The following is a 17,768-nucleotide window of genomic DNA, read 5'->3' on the forward strand; positions in this document are numbered from 1 at the left end:
CCATAGAATAACAAGCACAGAAGATTGCCTATACATGAAATACTGTGACAATTTTCTGACGTTTACCTCAAGTATCTAGTTTAGGCAAACAACAAACATTTAAACGCAATCATAACTAGAATTTAACAATCATAACAGTTCATTGTTGAAACATAGTTGTTCTCTCTGAAACCCCCCTTTCCAGAGATAGACAAATTGAGACCAATGTATTTGTAGAACAAATCCAGTCTTAACAAACCTGGCCTAATTATTTATATAAGCTTAGTAAGAATAGTGACTGATCATGAGGATCTTTTAAAGTTTGCTTTGCTGGAACCTTTTATAAGGAATCTCTGGGTTGAACTTTTAGTAGCCTCTCCAAGCCAGAAGCCAAGCCAAATACGTGCCATTAGACAGGCCTGCAATACCTGTAGAATTGGGTGAATTCCTCTTCATGAGGTCCCCAAGATATCCTGAGGTTCTTGCACCTGCTAGGAAGTGACCTTCTTTACTTAACCTGGTGAGGCTGCTGGGAACTCTGTAAGCAAGGCACCAGGCCAACATTTCCAAGGAGCTTTATGGCTCCATGTTTTATAAAGCCAACCCTAATTCCTTAAATTTGTCTGGTCATATCTGAGTCTATGAATGACATCCTCAAATATTCCAGTCAAAGCCTTGGTAAAATAACCAGTATTTCCAAATGGTGACCTGTTATAAGATGAACAGATTCTTATTGAACTTATGCAAACAATTGTAATTGCCATGAAAGAAAGAATACTCATTGAGAGTTTTGAATTTCAGGGGAATAATGTAGAGAGAAAAGATAAATGCTACAGTTTACAAATGCATACTTTATGACATTTTTGTATGTCATCGATATCTTAAGAGAAAGTTACCTTAATCTGGAAGAGGAAACATTAGGGAACCGGCAATATTTTCAACAAGAATCACAAAACTATAATCTTCCTCAGTTCATTTAATCCCATGTTCCTAATTCTTGTTCAATTTGAATGCAGCTTTTTAGTTCTGGAAATTCTTACCCATTTTAGTATTAATTGTAAAGATGTCAAATATCTGTATTTGTCCCCAAAGTCCTTTTTATAAGTCTCTTTGAAGACGAAACACATTTTGTGAGAGAATAAGAACAATTATAAATGACAAAATCTCAGAAATAGACATCGTTAAAGATCTGATGAGAATTCATTATGATGCAATTGACAAAGAAATTCAGTTATTTCTGTGGCACATAACATCTCAAGTAATCAGAATATTAAGTGATGACCTTATATCAAAACATTAAAATTTTAGGAATTGCATATATTCAGGCAGTTACAACATTTACCTGTGCAATACAATCTAAGGTTTACTATCGTATGACAGCTTTTCCAAATAACTTAACATCCCAAATAAAAGGACCTAATTGGTCAAAAAGACTTCATTTACCATTTAAATCCTGAGAAGTTTGTTAAAACCCCATAAGTCATAAGTGCATCCTAAATAGGATTACAGATCATTAAAAATCTTACAATTTTATGAATTCAACCAAAGTGGCAATAAAAGATCCCAAAGGTGAATGTATAGCATTATACAGTTGTTATCAAAACCTAGCTCCTTTAACATTCAGAAGTTTTAACTAAGTAATCAAAGACCTGATAGAGATGACACCTAAAACTTTGATTTTCCCGGAGGATAAACCTTTGTTTGCATTGTCTTATCACAAGGAGTTCAACAGGTCAAGAAAACTGTCATTTGAGCAGAGAAAAAAGCAGGATTTCAACCTTATACTAGTGTACTTTTAAGATTCCATTCAACTCAACCTTCTACAACTTTCTTTTGCTTCTAAATTTTGTCCCAAAGCCTTTTCTTTCCAAATAACCTGTCTCATTTAGGACAAAATTACTTTCTTCTACCCTGAACGAAACTGTATTTCCATTCCTTATATCTTTCTTATATACCTCCTATTTTCCTACATACAGAGTTGCTTTCTTTATTTTCATCAGTCTTAAGTACATTGAGCAGAATTTTAACTCTTAGGAAACCTTAGTCTCCAATTGAGGACTTAGTAACCAATTGGGAGGTGTTTACATCAGAATTTTTTTAGATGGTAATTTCATGAACCAATTAAGCACAAAGCATGTTTTCCAATAGGTCCAAATAGCCTTAATTTCTCAGCAATAAGAATTTGGAAACACAAACCCATGTTCAATAATCAAAGCTTTAGCATTCCAGCCTATTTGGAAAGTTTCAGGTTACCAAGGACCTTGAAAGTTATCTTAACAATTACCCATGAAAACTTTGAGACAGACAAAATTAACTATCATTAACAAATTGCAACAGAGATAACATGAGCTTATTTGACCTTTGTCTATAACTTTAAAGACAGGTCCAATAAACTTAAATTAGTTTAAACATCAAATATGTTTCACCTGCGTCCACCTAAAAGTCATTCAATTTTTCCCCATTGTCAATTTTCAGTTGGGGCACCAGTGGAGATATCTGAAATGGGTGGTCCAAGGGGGGGGGGTGCACTCTGCTCCTTGACTTGGAGTGTGGGAGGAGGAAGCAATGGTGCCTGAGACAGTGAGGATGGTATAGAACCACACCCAAGTTGGTGCAGAAACATGAGGGGGAGGGGAAGGCAGAAGCAGCAACTGCTTGGGAATATTCCTTAACGTCCCTGTCCTGAGGTAGACTAACCACAGTTAGTTCTAATTCTAGCTGTTAACCTGGGAAATGAGGGAGAACCCTCACATCTCTTGAGCAGAGGAACAGGGAGAGAGAGTCAGTGCCCCCTTTTAGTATGGTTCTATCTTGGCTAGACCAATAAGGTCCCCTTCTTGAGGTTCCTCCTGATTTCAGCTGGGTTTTTGGGACTTTCCCTGGTTGGGACACCTATTCTTTTTAATGTCCTTTCCCCTTGCAGTAGGTTCATATTAATGGCCTTCTCAGCCCCCTGCTCTGATCCCCTGGAAAGCCTCCTGATATCCGCAGATGTGGACCAGCATCTGGAGAGAGCCTGTGCCTGGCTGAGGGCACAATCTGGCCACTGGTCCTTGTGGGGTAGGGTTCTCTGACCTGGAAGGGGAGGAGAAATGGGCGGCTGCTGTGGCAGCATCTTGGCTGCAGAGGCCTGAGGGGGCAGAAGCAGAGGTGGCAGGGGAGGAGTTTCAAGCTCAGGGGAGGGGAGGGAGCCTAAAGAGTCATGAAGAGGGGAACATTAGGGGAGTGGTGGGTCACTTCTTTGGCTCCCTGGGTGAGTCTCCGGATAAAGTGGCTAAAACCTTTGCCTGGCTCTCCTGGTTCCTTCCCGACCCCACAATGCTCCCATGAGGCATAGTCACAAAGACAGAGGTACAGGGGCTCCCCCTCCAATGAGGTGACCAGCTAGATGCCCACCTGGCAGTGTCCTGAAGGAACCCAGGCAACGATCAGCCCCACAGGTCCCAGCCCTGAGACCCATGATCAGAAACATTCTGATATCACCACAGACAGAGTGCCATCCATCATGGAGTCACAGATGGGCCCACTCAGACTCTGTGACCCCCTGGGGACCCCAAGGGTGCCTGCCTGTGGAGCCACAGAATCGAATTTAGCAGGCAAGCTAGACTGAGTCACACATTCACATTCACATACACACCAGAGGTTATTATATTCCTTGCCATAGAATCCCTACCTGTGAGACTTATGAAGTCTTGGGGAGTGGTCAGGTCCCCCTTGCAATCTTGCGAGTGGGCCTGACCAGATTGGGCCCCAGCCTTACCAGTTCTGACATTGGGTCCAGATCCTCACCTGCCAAGTCCCCTGAGTCCAGCGGGAAAGGCGGAGTGGGGCCGGCCTGAAGGGGAGAAGGAGACTGCCCAAATTTAGGCAGGGTGAGAGCTCTCCCTTGTGATCCCTCATTCTGTCACCGCCTCGCTGTTCTCCCAAACTGGTGGCAACAATGGGCCAGCGCGGTTGGGTTTCCCCATCAGGGAACCAAGTATGTTACAGAACCAGGCTGGAATGCTGGTGGAAAAACCAAGCAGCTTTCGGAGATCTTTGTGGATTGGAGATTTATTTTACACTGTCAGGCTCAGAGAAGACTGTTTCTCCAAAGGTCTGATCCCGGAATGAAAGTGGGGAGGGTAATTTATAGCCGACAGCCTCCATATCTGTGGGGGTTTTTGCACGCACAGCAAACAAAAGAAGAAGATACTGGAAGAGGGGTCTCTAAGCTAGAGACCAGAGTTTGTTTTAGTCCAATCAGCCATGTTTGATGTAGTTTATCCATTTCTCCAACAGTATGGGGAAATGTATTACCAACTGTATTCCAAATGTTCATTGACTTGCTAAATTCCAACTGTGTAGAAGCAGAGTCCCAGTGTTATAGCTTGCAAATGTTCCCCAGTTATATCTGAGAGTCCCCAGAGGAGTGCTTTGCATGAGCCTACAAACCAGCATGTCAGTTATTTTCATGAGAGGGGTTTTCTATACTCTTCTCCAACTCACATTTTTTGTATCCATTGCCCTTAAAATATCCTGACAAGATCTCAGTACACTTATAAACTATAACAGTGAAGGGTAGCAAAATATGCCACCCCAAAATATGCCTTTTGGCATCAAAATTATTCAGAGATTATTATTTTTGAGAAAAAATAGACACAAAAAGAATCTCTGAAAACAGTAAAAGTTATTTTCAATGTAAGGAAAACTAATTATGGAGGAAATCTCTGTGTCTTCCTCTTTGGACAGGAAGAGAAGGTTGACTTTAAATCACAAGAAAATTGTATTAATGGGGAAGGCACCAACCTAAATCTGCATAACAAACCCTACCCTTGTTTACTATGCTTTTCCTGGTAGCCTGCCATAACTAGCCTCCCCAACCCTCAACATGTTTCTTTTGTCCTGAGGTAAAAGTTGTGTTTAAGATGGGGGCTTAGACCATCTCCAGGAGTTTTCTCAGTTTTTCTGGGTATCTCCCATGTGCAACTGAGGAATACATGTTAATAAACTTGTTTGTTTTTCTCTTGTTAATTTACTTTGTATTATGGGGAGTATGTGTCTCAGCCAAAAACCAAGAGTGTAGAGGAAAAATAATTTTTCCTCCCATAAAATGACAATGCCATTGTCTGTGTTAAGTATGTAGTTTCTGGGTAGCAGGATCATGTTTTGTTCCTTAGCTTCTCCCTGTAACCTATTCTTTATATGGAAACACCCAAGCCAGTCCAAAGGATTTAGTGTAGGTGGAGCTCATTCCAACTGATTAAGTTTTGGGGTGATGGGGGTGTTCATGGGGGCCAGAGCCAAGTAAGAATTCTTAAAGACATCTTTGGTGCAAAAAAGTTAATCCCCTGGGCCTTACTCAGTCTCCCTCAGTTCTCCTCACCCAACCAAAACTATTTATTTCCTCTGTTGCAAAAAGAATGCTCCATCACATGTGACTGGAAACCATTTCTCTTATTTTGGTGAAGACTAGCAGAATATGTCATCCCAAAATATGCCATTTTGGCAAAAATATTATTTTTAATTATAGGTACTTAGGAAACAGCTGATGCAAGAAAAGACACTCTGACCTTCCTTTGTCCTCTTTCATGCGAAAGCTACCCTCACTGTATCAGAAGGATAGAAGACATCCTTATCATCGTATTAGGAAGAGATAGGATAAAATAGTCAGAGGGAAAGATTAGGACCTGAGGTCCCTGAGTGGGGAAAAACACATATTTTGGACAAATGCTGGGAGTGTCTGACCATAGCAAACCCCCTCAGGCATAAGGTTCCTCATAAGAATGTAATAAACACTCCCTACTTCTCATCAGGTTTCCCTCAAGAGTTTGACAAAATATATGACTAAAAATAAGTAGACCATAAAGTGTGTGAGCCACAGGGAATGGTATGGCCATAGACCACCTTTCATACAATGGAGTCGAGCTAATCAGGAAATGATAACCCAGCACCTAGAGTTATCCAGCCAGTAAGGGTAGAACCTGAGAGAGAATAGGGGGGAAGGGGGGGGCTGACCAGAACCGTATAAAACAAGGACCATTGCCTATAGTCCTTGGACATTCATTTTCGAATGTCCCCTCTCTATAAGGAGAGCTTTTCTGTTATTCTTCCTTCCTGATCTTACACTCTAAAAAAACTTTCACCTGCTGCTCATTTTGTGTCCATCTCTCCATTCTTTGAAGTGGCAAGACAACAAACCCTGGGTATTGAGATAAAAAATCCTGCAATATCATCAGAGACAGGAAATTTAGGGCTGAAAATGCTGTATAAACAAACTTAATTACTTCTTCGCCATTTTCTACCCATAACCCAAACTCCTTTGTCTTATCAGCTCTTCAAAAATTTATTTTCTTTATCTTTAGATAAATGCATAAAAGCTTCCTGCTCTGCTTACTTTGTCAGGTTTTCAATCTCTTGTGAAGACTCCCATATACATATAAAAATACAATTAGTTGTTTTTTGATCAGGGGGTGGTGGGGGTTCAGAGCTGACAGCCAAGAAAGAAATCTTGAGATGTCTTTGGTGCAAAAATGTGATTTTATTAAAGCACAGGGACAGGGCCCATGAGCAGAAAGAGCTTCCTGGGGCTGTGAGTAGACACTGATTATATACTTGGGAGTTGGGGGAGGTAAAGAAAGGCAAGGGGAAGTTTCCACAGGGATTTTTGTAAGGGTTGTAGTGTAGGACTAACCTGTAGCCTTGAGAAAGAACAGCTTTGTTTTGACACAGTAGGTTAAGAGATAACAGCCTTGTCCTATCAATCAAGGGAACAAAAGTTCAAGGAAAATCAACTGGATTGGTGTTTGGATTGGGGCAAGGGCATGTTAAGAACTTTGAAAAAGTGGCACCAGAGGAAGGGAGGGTCAAGGAGGTCAACTGGTTGCCACTTAACAGCAGAATGTCTGAACTGTTTCCACCACCATCTGGGAACTATGTCTTTCTTCTGTTCCCAGGTGATGATAAGACAATGTGGTCGGCTATAAAAACTGTACCCCAGCTGTTCGAGGCCACACTCTGATCAAGAGTGTCGGTCCCGATTGGTCGCCTTGCCTCTCGTTGCAATAAACTTTGCTGTGACTGTCACTAGTGCCGGTAGCATTCTGTTTCAGGAGCCGTGTGGATGCAACAATTTTCATATGCTGAAAAAGACTCAAAGGATATTGGTTGCCTAGCTATTTTCAAGCTAAGGTTGTTTTTCCTTTTAACAAAGCATTAACATTAAGGCATTAGGGTGTTCCTGGAGAAATGTTTTACTCTGCCAGCCTCAAACTATTTGTCATTGGTCTACAGGTTATAAGGAAATTTAATTTTATCTGCCATTTCCTTCTGCCTTTGTTTCTCACATCATATATCTCCTGTTGATCACTTTTTTAAAAAACATGTTTATTTATTTTGAAAGAGAAAGGGTGTGAGCAGAGGAGGGACAGAGAGAGAAAGAATCCTAAGCAGGATCCACACTGTCAGTGCAGAGCCCCATATGAGGCTCAAACTCATGAACCATGAGATCATGACCTGAGTCAAAATCAAAAGCCAGACACTTAACTAACTGAGCCCCACAGGTGCCCTTCCTGTTGATCACTTTTATGTAAGTTCAATCTTAGGCCCAGCCAGAGATGAAAGAGGATAGAGAAGAATTTTTCCTCCCTTACATTGGCCAAAATTGGTTGTATGTATATGCATGATAGGTATGGGTGAAGGTGTGATGGCATGTGAAGGAGAGTTAAAGATGACAATGAAAATGAACCACCTGTTTCTTTGATTACTTGGGTTATTCCAAATGACCAAATGATTGTGATGGATAAATCCAAGGTTCTCCATTACATCAGGGGAAGAACTTCCACATGTTTGTTTATAGTTGGATGATACAGATTTACCAGGGAGACATAATCAGGAAATACCAATATTTTCATCTTCTTTGGTATGTTGCCTAAAGTAGCTCATAGATCTTTTGTAGTTTTCTTTTCTTTTATTAATGTGATGTATCACGTTGACTGCGAATTTTGAACCAGCCCTGCATCTCAGGAATGAATCCCACTTGATCATGGTGAATAATTCTTTTTATATGCTATTGAACTTGATTTGCTAGTATCTTATTGAGAAATTTTGCATCCATATTCATCAGGGATATTGGCCTGTAGTTCTCTTTTTTTACTGGGTCTCTGTCTGGTTTGGGAATCAAAGTAATACTCGCTTCATAGAATGAGTCTGGAAGTTTTCCTTCCCTTTCTATTTTTTGGAAGAGCTTGAGAAGGATAGGTATTATCTCTGCTTTAAATGTCTGGTATAACTCCCCTGGGAAGCCATCTGGTCCTGGACTCTTATTTGTTGGGAGATTTTTGATAACTGATTCAATTTCTTCACTGGTTATGGTTCTGTTCAAGCTTTCTATTTCCTCCTGATTGAGTTTTGGAAGTGTGTGGGTGTTTAGGAATTTGTCCATTTCTTCCAGGTTGTCCAGTTTGTTGGCATATAATTTTTCATAGTATTCCCTGATAATTGTTTGTATCTGTGAGGGATTGGTTGTAATAATTCCATTTTCATTCATGATTTTATTTATTTGGGTCATCTCCCTTTTCTTTTTGAGAAGCCTGGCTAGAGGTTTATCAATTTTGTTTAGCTTTTCAAAAAACCAACTCTTGGTTTCGTTGATCTACTCTACATTTTTTTTAGATTTATATTGTTTATTTCTGCTCTGATCTTTATTATTTCTCTTCTTCTTCTCGGTTTAGGTTGTCTTTGCTGTTCTGCTTCTCTTTCCTTTAGGTTTGCTATTCGATTTTGTATTTCGGATTTTTCTTGTTTCTTGAGATAGGCCTGGATTGCAATGTATTTTCCTCTCAGGACTGCCTTTGCTGCATCCCAAAGCATTTGGGTTGTATTTTCATTTTCATTTGTTTCCATATTTTTTTAAAATTTTTTTCTTTAATTGCCTGGTTGACCCATTCATTCTTTAGTAGGGTGTTCTTTAACCTCCATGCTTTTGGAGGTTTTCCAGACTTTTTCCTGTGGTTGATTTCAAGCTTCATAGCATTGTGGTCTGAAAGTATGCATGGTATGATTTCAATTCTTGTATACTTATGAAGTGCTGTTTTGTGACCCAGTATGTGATCTATCTTGGAGAATGTTCCATGTGCACTTGAGAAGAAAGTATATTCTATTCCTTTGAGATGCAGAGTTCTTAATATATCTGTCAAGTCCATCTGATCCAATGTATCATTCAGGGCCCTTGTTTCTTTATTGACCGTGTGTCTAGATGATCTATCCATTTCTGTAAGTGGAGTGTTAAAGTCCCCTGCCATTACCACATTCTTATCAATAAGGTTGCTTATGTTTGTAATTGCTTTATACATTTGGGGGCTCCCATATTCGGTGCATAGACATTTATAATTGTTAGCTCTTCTTGATGGATAGACCCTGTAATTATTAAATAATGTCCTTCTTCATCTCTTGTTACCACCTTTAATTTAAAGTCTAGTTTGTCTGATATAAGTATGGATTCTCCAGCTTTCTTTTGACTTCCAGGAGCATGATAGATAGTTCTCCATCCCCTCACTTTCAATCTGAAGGTGTCCTCAGGTCTAAAATGAGTCTCTTGTAGACAGCAAATAGATGGGTCTTTTCTTTTTTTATCCATTCTGATACCTTATGTCTTTTGGTGGTGCATTTAGTCCATTTACATTCAGTGTTATTATAGAAACATATGGGTTTAGAGTCATTGTGATGTCTTAGGTTTCATGCTTGTAATGATGTCTCTGGTACTTTGTCTCACAGGATCCCCCTTAGGATCTCTTGTAGGGCTGGTTTAGTGGTGACGAATTCCTTCAGTTTTTGTTTGTTTGGGAAGACCTTTTTCTCTCCTATTCTAAATGACAGATTTGTTGGACAAAGGATTCTCAGTTTCCTATTTTTTCTGTTCATTACATTGAAGATTTCCTGCCATTCCTTTCTGGCCTGCCAAGTTTCAGTAAAGAGATCTGTCACGAGTCTTATAGGTCTCCCTTTATATGTTAGAGCACGTTTATGTCTAGCTGCTTTCAGAATTTTCTCTTTATCCTTGTATTTTGCCAGTTTCACTATATGCCATGCACAAGATCGATTCAAGTTATGTCTGAAGGGAGTTCTCTGTGCCTCTTGGTTTTCAATGCCTTTTTCCTTCCCCAGATCAGGGAAGTTCTCAGCTATGATTTCTTCAAGTAAACCTTCAGCACCTTTCCCTCTCTCTTCCTCCTCTGGAATACCAATTATGTGTAGATTTTTTCTCTTTAGTGCATCACTTAGTTCTGTAATTTTCCCCTCATATTCCTGGATTTTTTTTATCTCTCTTTTTCTCAGCTTCCTATTTTTCCATAATTTTATCTTCTAGTTCACCTACTCTCTCCTCTGCCTCTTCAATCTCAGTTGTGGTCGCCTCCATTTTATTTTGCAGCTCATTTATAGCATTTTTTAGCTCCTCCTGACTGTTTCTTAAACCCTTGATCTCTGTAGCAATAGATTCTCTGCTGTCCTTTATACTGTTTTCAAGCCCAGAGATTAATTTTATGACTACTATTCTAAATTCACTTTCTGTTATATTGGTTAAATCATTTTTGATCAGTTTGCTAGCTGGCACTACTTCCTAGAGTTTCTTTTGGGGGAATTCTTCTGTTTTGTCATTTTGGATAGTCCCTGGAATGGTGGGGAACTTCAGGGCACTTCCCCTGTGCTGTCTAGAATAACTTTTGTTGGTGGGTGGGGCTGCAGTCAGACCTGATGTCTGCCCCCAGCCCACCGCTGGGGCCACAGTCAGACTGATTTGTACCTTCTCTTCCCCTCTCCTAGGGGCAGGATTCACTGTGGGGTGTCACAGCCCCTGTCTGGACTACTTGCACACTGCCAGGCTTGTGGTGCTGGGGAACTGGTGTATTTAATGAGGTGGATGGGCGAGGTGCACAGGGACAGGAGGGGCAGGCTCAGCTTGCTTTTCCTTAGGTGATCCGTTTCAGGAGGAGCCATGGGGCACAGGGAGGGAGTCAGACCTGCCGGAGGGATGGATCGGTAGAAGCGCAGCCTTGGGTGTTTGCGTGGTGCATGCAAGTTCCCTGACAGGAACTGGTTCCCTTTGGGATTTTGGCTGGGGGATGGGCGAGGGAGATGGTGGTGGCAAGTGCCTTTGTTCCCTACCAAGCTGAACTCTGTTGTCCGGGGCTCAACAACTCTCCCTCCCGTTGTCCACTAGCCCTCGTGCTCTCCGAGCAGAGCTGTTAAATTATAACCTTCCAGATGTTAAGTCCTTCTTGCTGTCAGAACACACTCCATCCGGTCCCTCCGCTTTTGCAAGCCAGACTCCGGGACTCTGTTTTGCCTGCCGGTCCCCCTCCACCCGGGCTCCCTCCCACCATTGCGTGTAGCATGCATCGCCTCTCTGCCTTTCCAACCCTCTTCAGCGGGCCTCTGGTCTATGATTGGCTCCAGAGAATCCATTCTTCTAGTATTCTGGCGGTTTTCTGGGTTATTTAGGCAGGTATGGGTGGAATCTACGTGATCAGCAGGACTCGGTGAGCCCAGCATCCTCTTACGCCGCCATCTTCCATTCTTTTCAAAAGTCATCTCATTAACATAAAAAGGGACACCTTTATTGTTCTCATCACCTAGGAAATTCTAAGGGTTTTAGAAGCTCTGTGCCAGAAATGGGTATGAAGACCAAATATATATTTTTTGTTATAAAACAATATTCCAATTGATGAAGAGGATAGAGAAAAGTCTGGGCCTCATTTTCCTCACCTAGGAAAACTATCTGTTGTTGGAAGTTTTTCAAATCTTCAAAAACTGCTGAAAAGTTAATGGGTTTTTTGGGGGTCTTTTATTAAATTTTTTTTTAACTTTTATTCATTTTTGAAAGACAGAGTGTGAGTGGGGGGAGGGGAAAGAGAGAGAGGGAGAGGGAGACACAGAATCTGAAGCAGATTCCAGGCTCTGAACTGCTAACACAGAGCCCAACACAGGGCTCAAACTCATGGACTGTGACATCATGACCTGAGCTGAAGTTGGATTCTTAACCAACTGAGCCAGCCAAGCACCCTGAAAAGTTAATATTAATCTTGCCTATATCTTATTTTTTTGAGATTATTTATTTATTTTGTGAGATACATAAAGAGGGAGCACAAGTAAGGGACGGGCACTGAGAGAAGGATAGAGAGAATCCCAAGAAGGCTCCACACCAATAGTGCAGAGCTTGACGGGGGCTTGAACGCACAAACCGTGAGATCATGACCTGAGCCAAAATGAAGAGTCACCTGGGCACGCCAATGTTGCCTATATCTTTTAATTCAACAAGGGAGATTTTCAGCATAATAAAAGGTAAGAACCATATGATCCTGTCAATCGATGCAGAAAAAGCATTTGACAAAATTCAGCACCCTTTCTTAAAAAAAAAAAAACCCTTGAGAAAGTTGGGATAGAAGGCACATACTTAAACATCATAACAGCCATTTATGAAAAGCCCACAGCTAACATCATCCTCAATGGGGAGAAGCTGAGAGCTTTCTCCCTGAGATCAAGAACACGACAGGGATATCCACTCTCACCACTCTTGTTTAACATAGTGTTGGAAGTGCTAGCATCAGCAATCAGACAACAAAAGGAAATCGAATGCATCAAAATGGGCAAGGATGAAGTTAAGCTTTCACTTTTTGCAGATGACATGATATTATACATGGAAAATCCGATAGACTCCACCAAAAGTCTGCTAGAACTGATACATGAATTCAGCAAAATCTCAGGATACCAAATCAATGTACAGAAATCAGTTGCATTCTTATACACTAATAATGAAGCAACAGAAAGACAAATAAAGAAACTGATCCCATTCACGATTGCACCAAAAAGCATAAAATACCTAGGAATAAATCTAACCAAAGATGTAAAAGATCTGTATGCTGAAAACTATAGAAAGCTTATGAAGGAAATTGAAGAAGATATAAACAAATGGAAAAACATTCCATGCTCATGGGTTGGAAGAATAAATATTGCCAAAAAATGAATACTACCCAAAGCTATCTACACATTCAATGCAATCCCAATCAAAATTGCACCAGTATTCTTCTTGAAGCTACAACAAGCAATCCTAAAATTCATATGGAACCACAAAAGACCCTGAATAGCCAAAATAATTTTGAAGAAGAAGACCAAAGCAGGAGGCATCAAAATCCCAGACTTTAACCTCTACTACAAAGCTGTAATCATCAAGACAGAATGGTATTGGCACACACACAAAAAAAAAAACCACATAGACCAATGGAGTAGAATAGAAACCCCCAGAACTAGACCCACAAAAGTATGGCCAACTAATCTTTGACAAAGCAGGAAAGACTATCCAATGGGAAAAGACAGTCTCTTTAACAAATGGTGCTGGGAGAGCTGGACAGCAACATGCAGAAGGTGGAAACTAGACCACTTTCTCACACCATTCACAAAAATAAACTCAAAATGGATAAAGGACCTGAATGTGAGACAGGAAACCATCAAAACCCTAGAGGAGAAAACAGGAAAAGACCTCTCTAACCTCAGCCATAGCAATTTCTTACTTGACACATCCCCAAAGGCAAGGGAATTAAAAGCACAAATGTCATTTTGGGACCTCATGAAAATAAACAGCTTCTGCACAGCAAAGGAAACAATCAACAAAACTAAAAGGCAACCAACGGAATGGGAAAAGACATTTGCAAATGACATATGGGACAAAGGCCTAGTATCCAAAATCTATAAAGAGCTCACCAAACTCCACAACCGAAAAACAAATAATCCAGTGAAGAATTGGGCAGAAAATATGAATAGACACTTCTCTAAAGAAGTCATCCAGATGGCCAACAGGCACAAGAAAAAATGCTCAATGTCGCTCCTCATCAGGGAAATACAAATCAAAACCACACTCAGATATCACCTCGCGCCAGTCAGAGTGGCCAAAATGAACAAATCAGGAGACTATAGATGCTGGCGAGGATGTGGAGAAACGGGAACCCTCTTGCACTGTTGGTGGGAATGCAAACTGGTGCAGCCACCCTGGAAAACAGTGTGGAGGTTCCTCAAAAAATTAAAAAGAGACCTACCCTATGACCCAGCAATAGCACTGCTAGGAATTTACCCAAGGGATACAGGAGTGCTGATGCATCGGGGCACTTGTACCCCAATGTTTATAGCAGCACTCTCAACAATAGCCAAAATGTGGAAAAAGCCTAAATGTCCATCAACTGATGAACGGATAAATAAATTGTGGTTTATAAACACAATGGAATACTACATGGCAATGAGAAAGAATGAAAATATGGCCTTTTGTAGCAACGTGGATGGAAGTGGAGAGTGTGATGCTAAGTGAAATAAGCCATACAGAGAAAGACAGATACCATATGTTTTCACTCTTATGTGGATCCTAAGAAACTTGACAGAAACCCATGGGGGAGGGGAAGGGGGAAAAAAGAAAAAGCAAGAGGTCAGATTGGGAGAGAGCCAAAGCATAAGAGACTCTTAAAAACTGAGAACAGAGGGTTGATGGCCAGTGGGTGGGAGGGGAAGGTGGATTAAGGGTATTGAAGAGGGCATCTTTTGGGATGAGCACTGGGTGTTGTATGGAAACCAATTTGACAATAAATTTCATATATTAAAAACAGAAACAAAACAACAAAATAAAAATGAATATAATGGAAAGATGGGGAATGGTTGCAGTGGAGCAACCATATGATTAGAGGGTTGTAGTTTTTTTTTTTAACTTTTATTTTTTCAACTTTTATTTTTTATTGAGCTGTCGTGGCCAGGGTTGGAATTTTCAATCCATCCCCCCCCCCACACACACACACACACCTCTGGGAAAAGGAGAGGGGCTGGATATCGAATTAATTGGCAATGGCTAATGAGTTAATCAATCACACCTATGCAATGAATTCTCCATCAAAACCTCAAAGGACAGAGTCTAGAGATATTCCAAGTTGATGATTGGAGATGCAGGAAGAGTGGCAAACAGAGAAGGTATGGAAACTCTGCATCCCTTACCACATATTTCCCCCTATTTATGTCTTGCATTTGGTTGTTCCATAATTATATCCTTTTTATAATAATCCAGTACTCTAGTAAGTAAAATGTTTCTTTAAGTTTTGTGAGCCACTGTAGCAAATTAATCATACCTGAGGAGGGGTATCATAGTAACCTCTTATTTATGTAAGCCAGTTGGTCAGAAACAAACTGGGCTTGTGATTGGTTTTTAAAGTGGGGAAAGGGAGGCAGTCTTGTAGGACTGAGCCCTTAACCTGTGGAATCTAGTGGTATGTCTGAATAGATAGTGTCAGAATTGAGTTGAAATGTAGGAAACTCAGCTGATGTTTGAGAATTGTTTATTGGATGTATGAAGGAAACCCTTACCCACACATGATGGAATTGAGGTCCAAGAACCCAAAATATCAATATTAAAATATCCTCTAGTTAGAAATCAGATGGGTTTCATGTATCAGACTAAAGGCACCCAGTAAGCACTCAATATCTGCTGAATCCAATTGAATTGGAGCCTGTCATTTTATCTCTCGTTGCCTTTGTTCCAGATGTGAATCATAACAATTGGTGAGTTCAGGGTATGAATACTACAGATGCATTTATTGCATTAGGTTAACAGTTAAAAATGTTAAAGCCATAAATTTGCCCAAGGCAATATTACAGAAATGCTGTTAGATTAGGAAAGATTGTATTATGTTTTCAGTGTATTCAATGAGATATACACTGAATATTGTGAATATTTTGTATTCAGTAGTTTAGGAGGTGATCTTTTGCTAAAGGCTGGAAGGAGGAGTTGCTATTTGTAATGTCCTTTTCCAGTCTATAAGCAGAGGGTATGGATGCTCCAAATCAATGATGGAGACACAGAAAAGTCTCCACTTTGCAAATGATTTCTGTACTGATTGATTTCTTAAGTTGCTTTTAATGTATAGAGCAGAAACTGCACAAAAAAGGTGATTCCTATCTATCTTGTAAAATAAAAGTTTCTTAAATAAATCCTTTTTATTTAAGGATTTAAATAAAAAGTTCCTTAAATAAATCCTTTTTAAAGGATTTCCTACCACTACACACACACACACACACACGCACACACACACATCCCAAGTACAGTACAGAAATATACTGTTTTTAATGTAGTCAAATTTACATGGCCAATGCAGTGGAGTAGGAGGAATAAACAAGGATGTTTGTAGTGATACTCAAAGGTTGAGTAAAAACTAACAGTGCCAGACCCTAAATGGTATGATTATGGACCAAGAATAGACATGTGGGAGCAGAAGAATTTAAAATACTGAAACCTTAGTAAAAGTTCAAGGTAGAAAGATTGAATCTAAATTATTAACACCTACTAAAAAAGATAAAATCGTATGCACTAAACTGGTAATTAGAAAATCAAGATTTCATTTAAATTATCTCCTGAATAGGAAATAAGTGGTGTTTATAATTTTTAGAAGAGAATGAAAAAAAAAAAACTTTTTAAAGAAAAAAAAAAGGGGGATCATATGGTTGCACCATCATGGAACTACTTAACTGGTAGAAACATGCAAGCAAAGCATATGTTAAAGGGAAAATCTAAGAAATAATTGCTATTGATCTGATTTTTTATAACTAATCCTATTGCTGATAATAAAACAAACTTTAAATAAACAAAATCTTGTGGGAGAAAATGTTATAAGGACTGATGAGGGGAAATGGGCAGAATTGCCTGCCATACTACTTAGGGAAGAAAACAATTTTACAAATGTAGTGAGAGACAGAAGGAATGCTATACAAAAATTTTCTCTATAAATAAAAACCGAAGGAAAAAATAGACTAATGTTTCAATGCAAGCCAAAATGTAGTGCTGATGTGAAAAGATAAAAAGTGAATCTAGGCATGTGGGGAGTTGGATAGCTAGCTTGGGGCCTGTAGGATGGATATAATTCTTATTACCATATCCTAGGCCCTTTACCTGCATTAGCTCATCTTTTGACAATCACCCAAAGAGATATTGGTTACGTGAACTTCCCAAGGTCAAACAACTAGTAAGTGTCAGAGCTGGAACTCAGCCCGAGGAAGTCTGGCTATAAAGCCTGTGCTCTTTTTACTCAACTGTGATATATCTAGAACGTATAGATTATCTTTTCAGTATATGCAGTAGAAGCAAAGTCATCACAAGGTTCATATTTCTCAGCTCTACAATCAATGCTACTAAGAACAAGAAGAGTTTTAGGAGTGCCTCAAATCTATAAATAATACATTGAAAAATAATAAATTCTTGTTTACGTAAGAGAAAAGACAGATCTGAGAATGGGCATAAAGAAAGCAAAATATCATCCCCACATACAATAGTTTAATAGATGATAGGATGGAATGTTCTTAATTGATAAAATAGACATAAGGAAGAACTAGGTTTTCAACATAGGGCATTACAAAGAATATTATTATAAAGAAGAACTCTGTAGGGTCGCCTGGGTGGGTCAGTTGGTTGAGCGTCTGACTTCGGCTCAGGTCATGATCTCACAGTTCGTGGGTTTGAGCTCCGCGTCGGGCTCTGTGCTGACAGCTCAGAGCCTGGAGCCTGCTTCAGATTCTGTGTCTCCTTCTTTCTGTTCCTCCCCTGCTCACACTTTGTCTCTATTTCTCTCAAAAATAAATAAAGATTAAAAAATTCTAAAATTAAAAAAGAAGAAGAATTCTGTAAACAAAGTGATTTCTATGTTTCATATGGTGGTTTGAGCTAATTTGACATGATTCTGAGAAATTACTTATACTAAATGATACCATACAATTTTTTTCTGTTCTTTAAATTT

Source organism: Lynx rufus, unplaced genomic scaffold (assembly GCF_022079265.1).
Source record: "Lynx rufus isolate CCGP_SWC_20201006 ecotype Redwood Valley unplaced genomic scaffold, mLynRuf1.p SCAF_14, whole genome shotgun sequence".
NCBI lineage: Eukaryota > Metazoa > Chordata > Mammalia > Carnivora > Felidae > Lynx > Lynx rufus.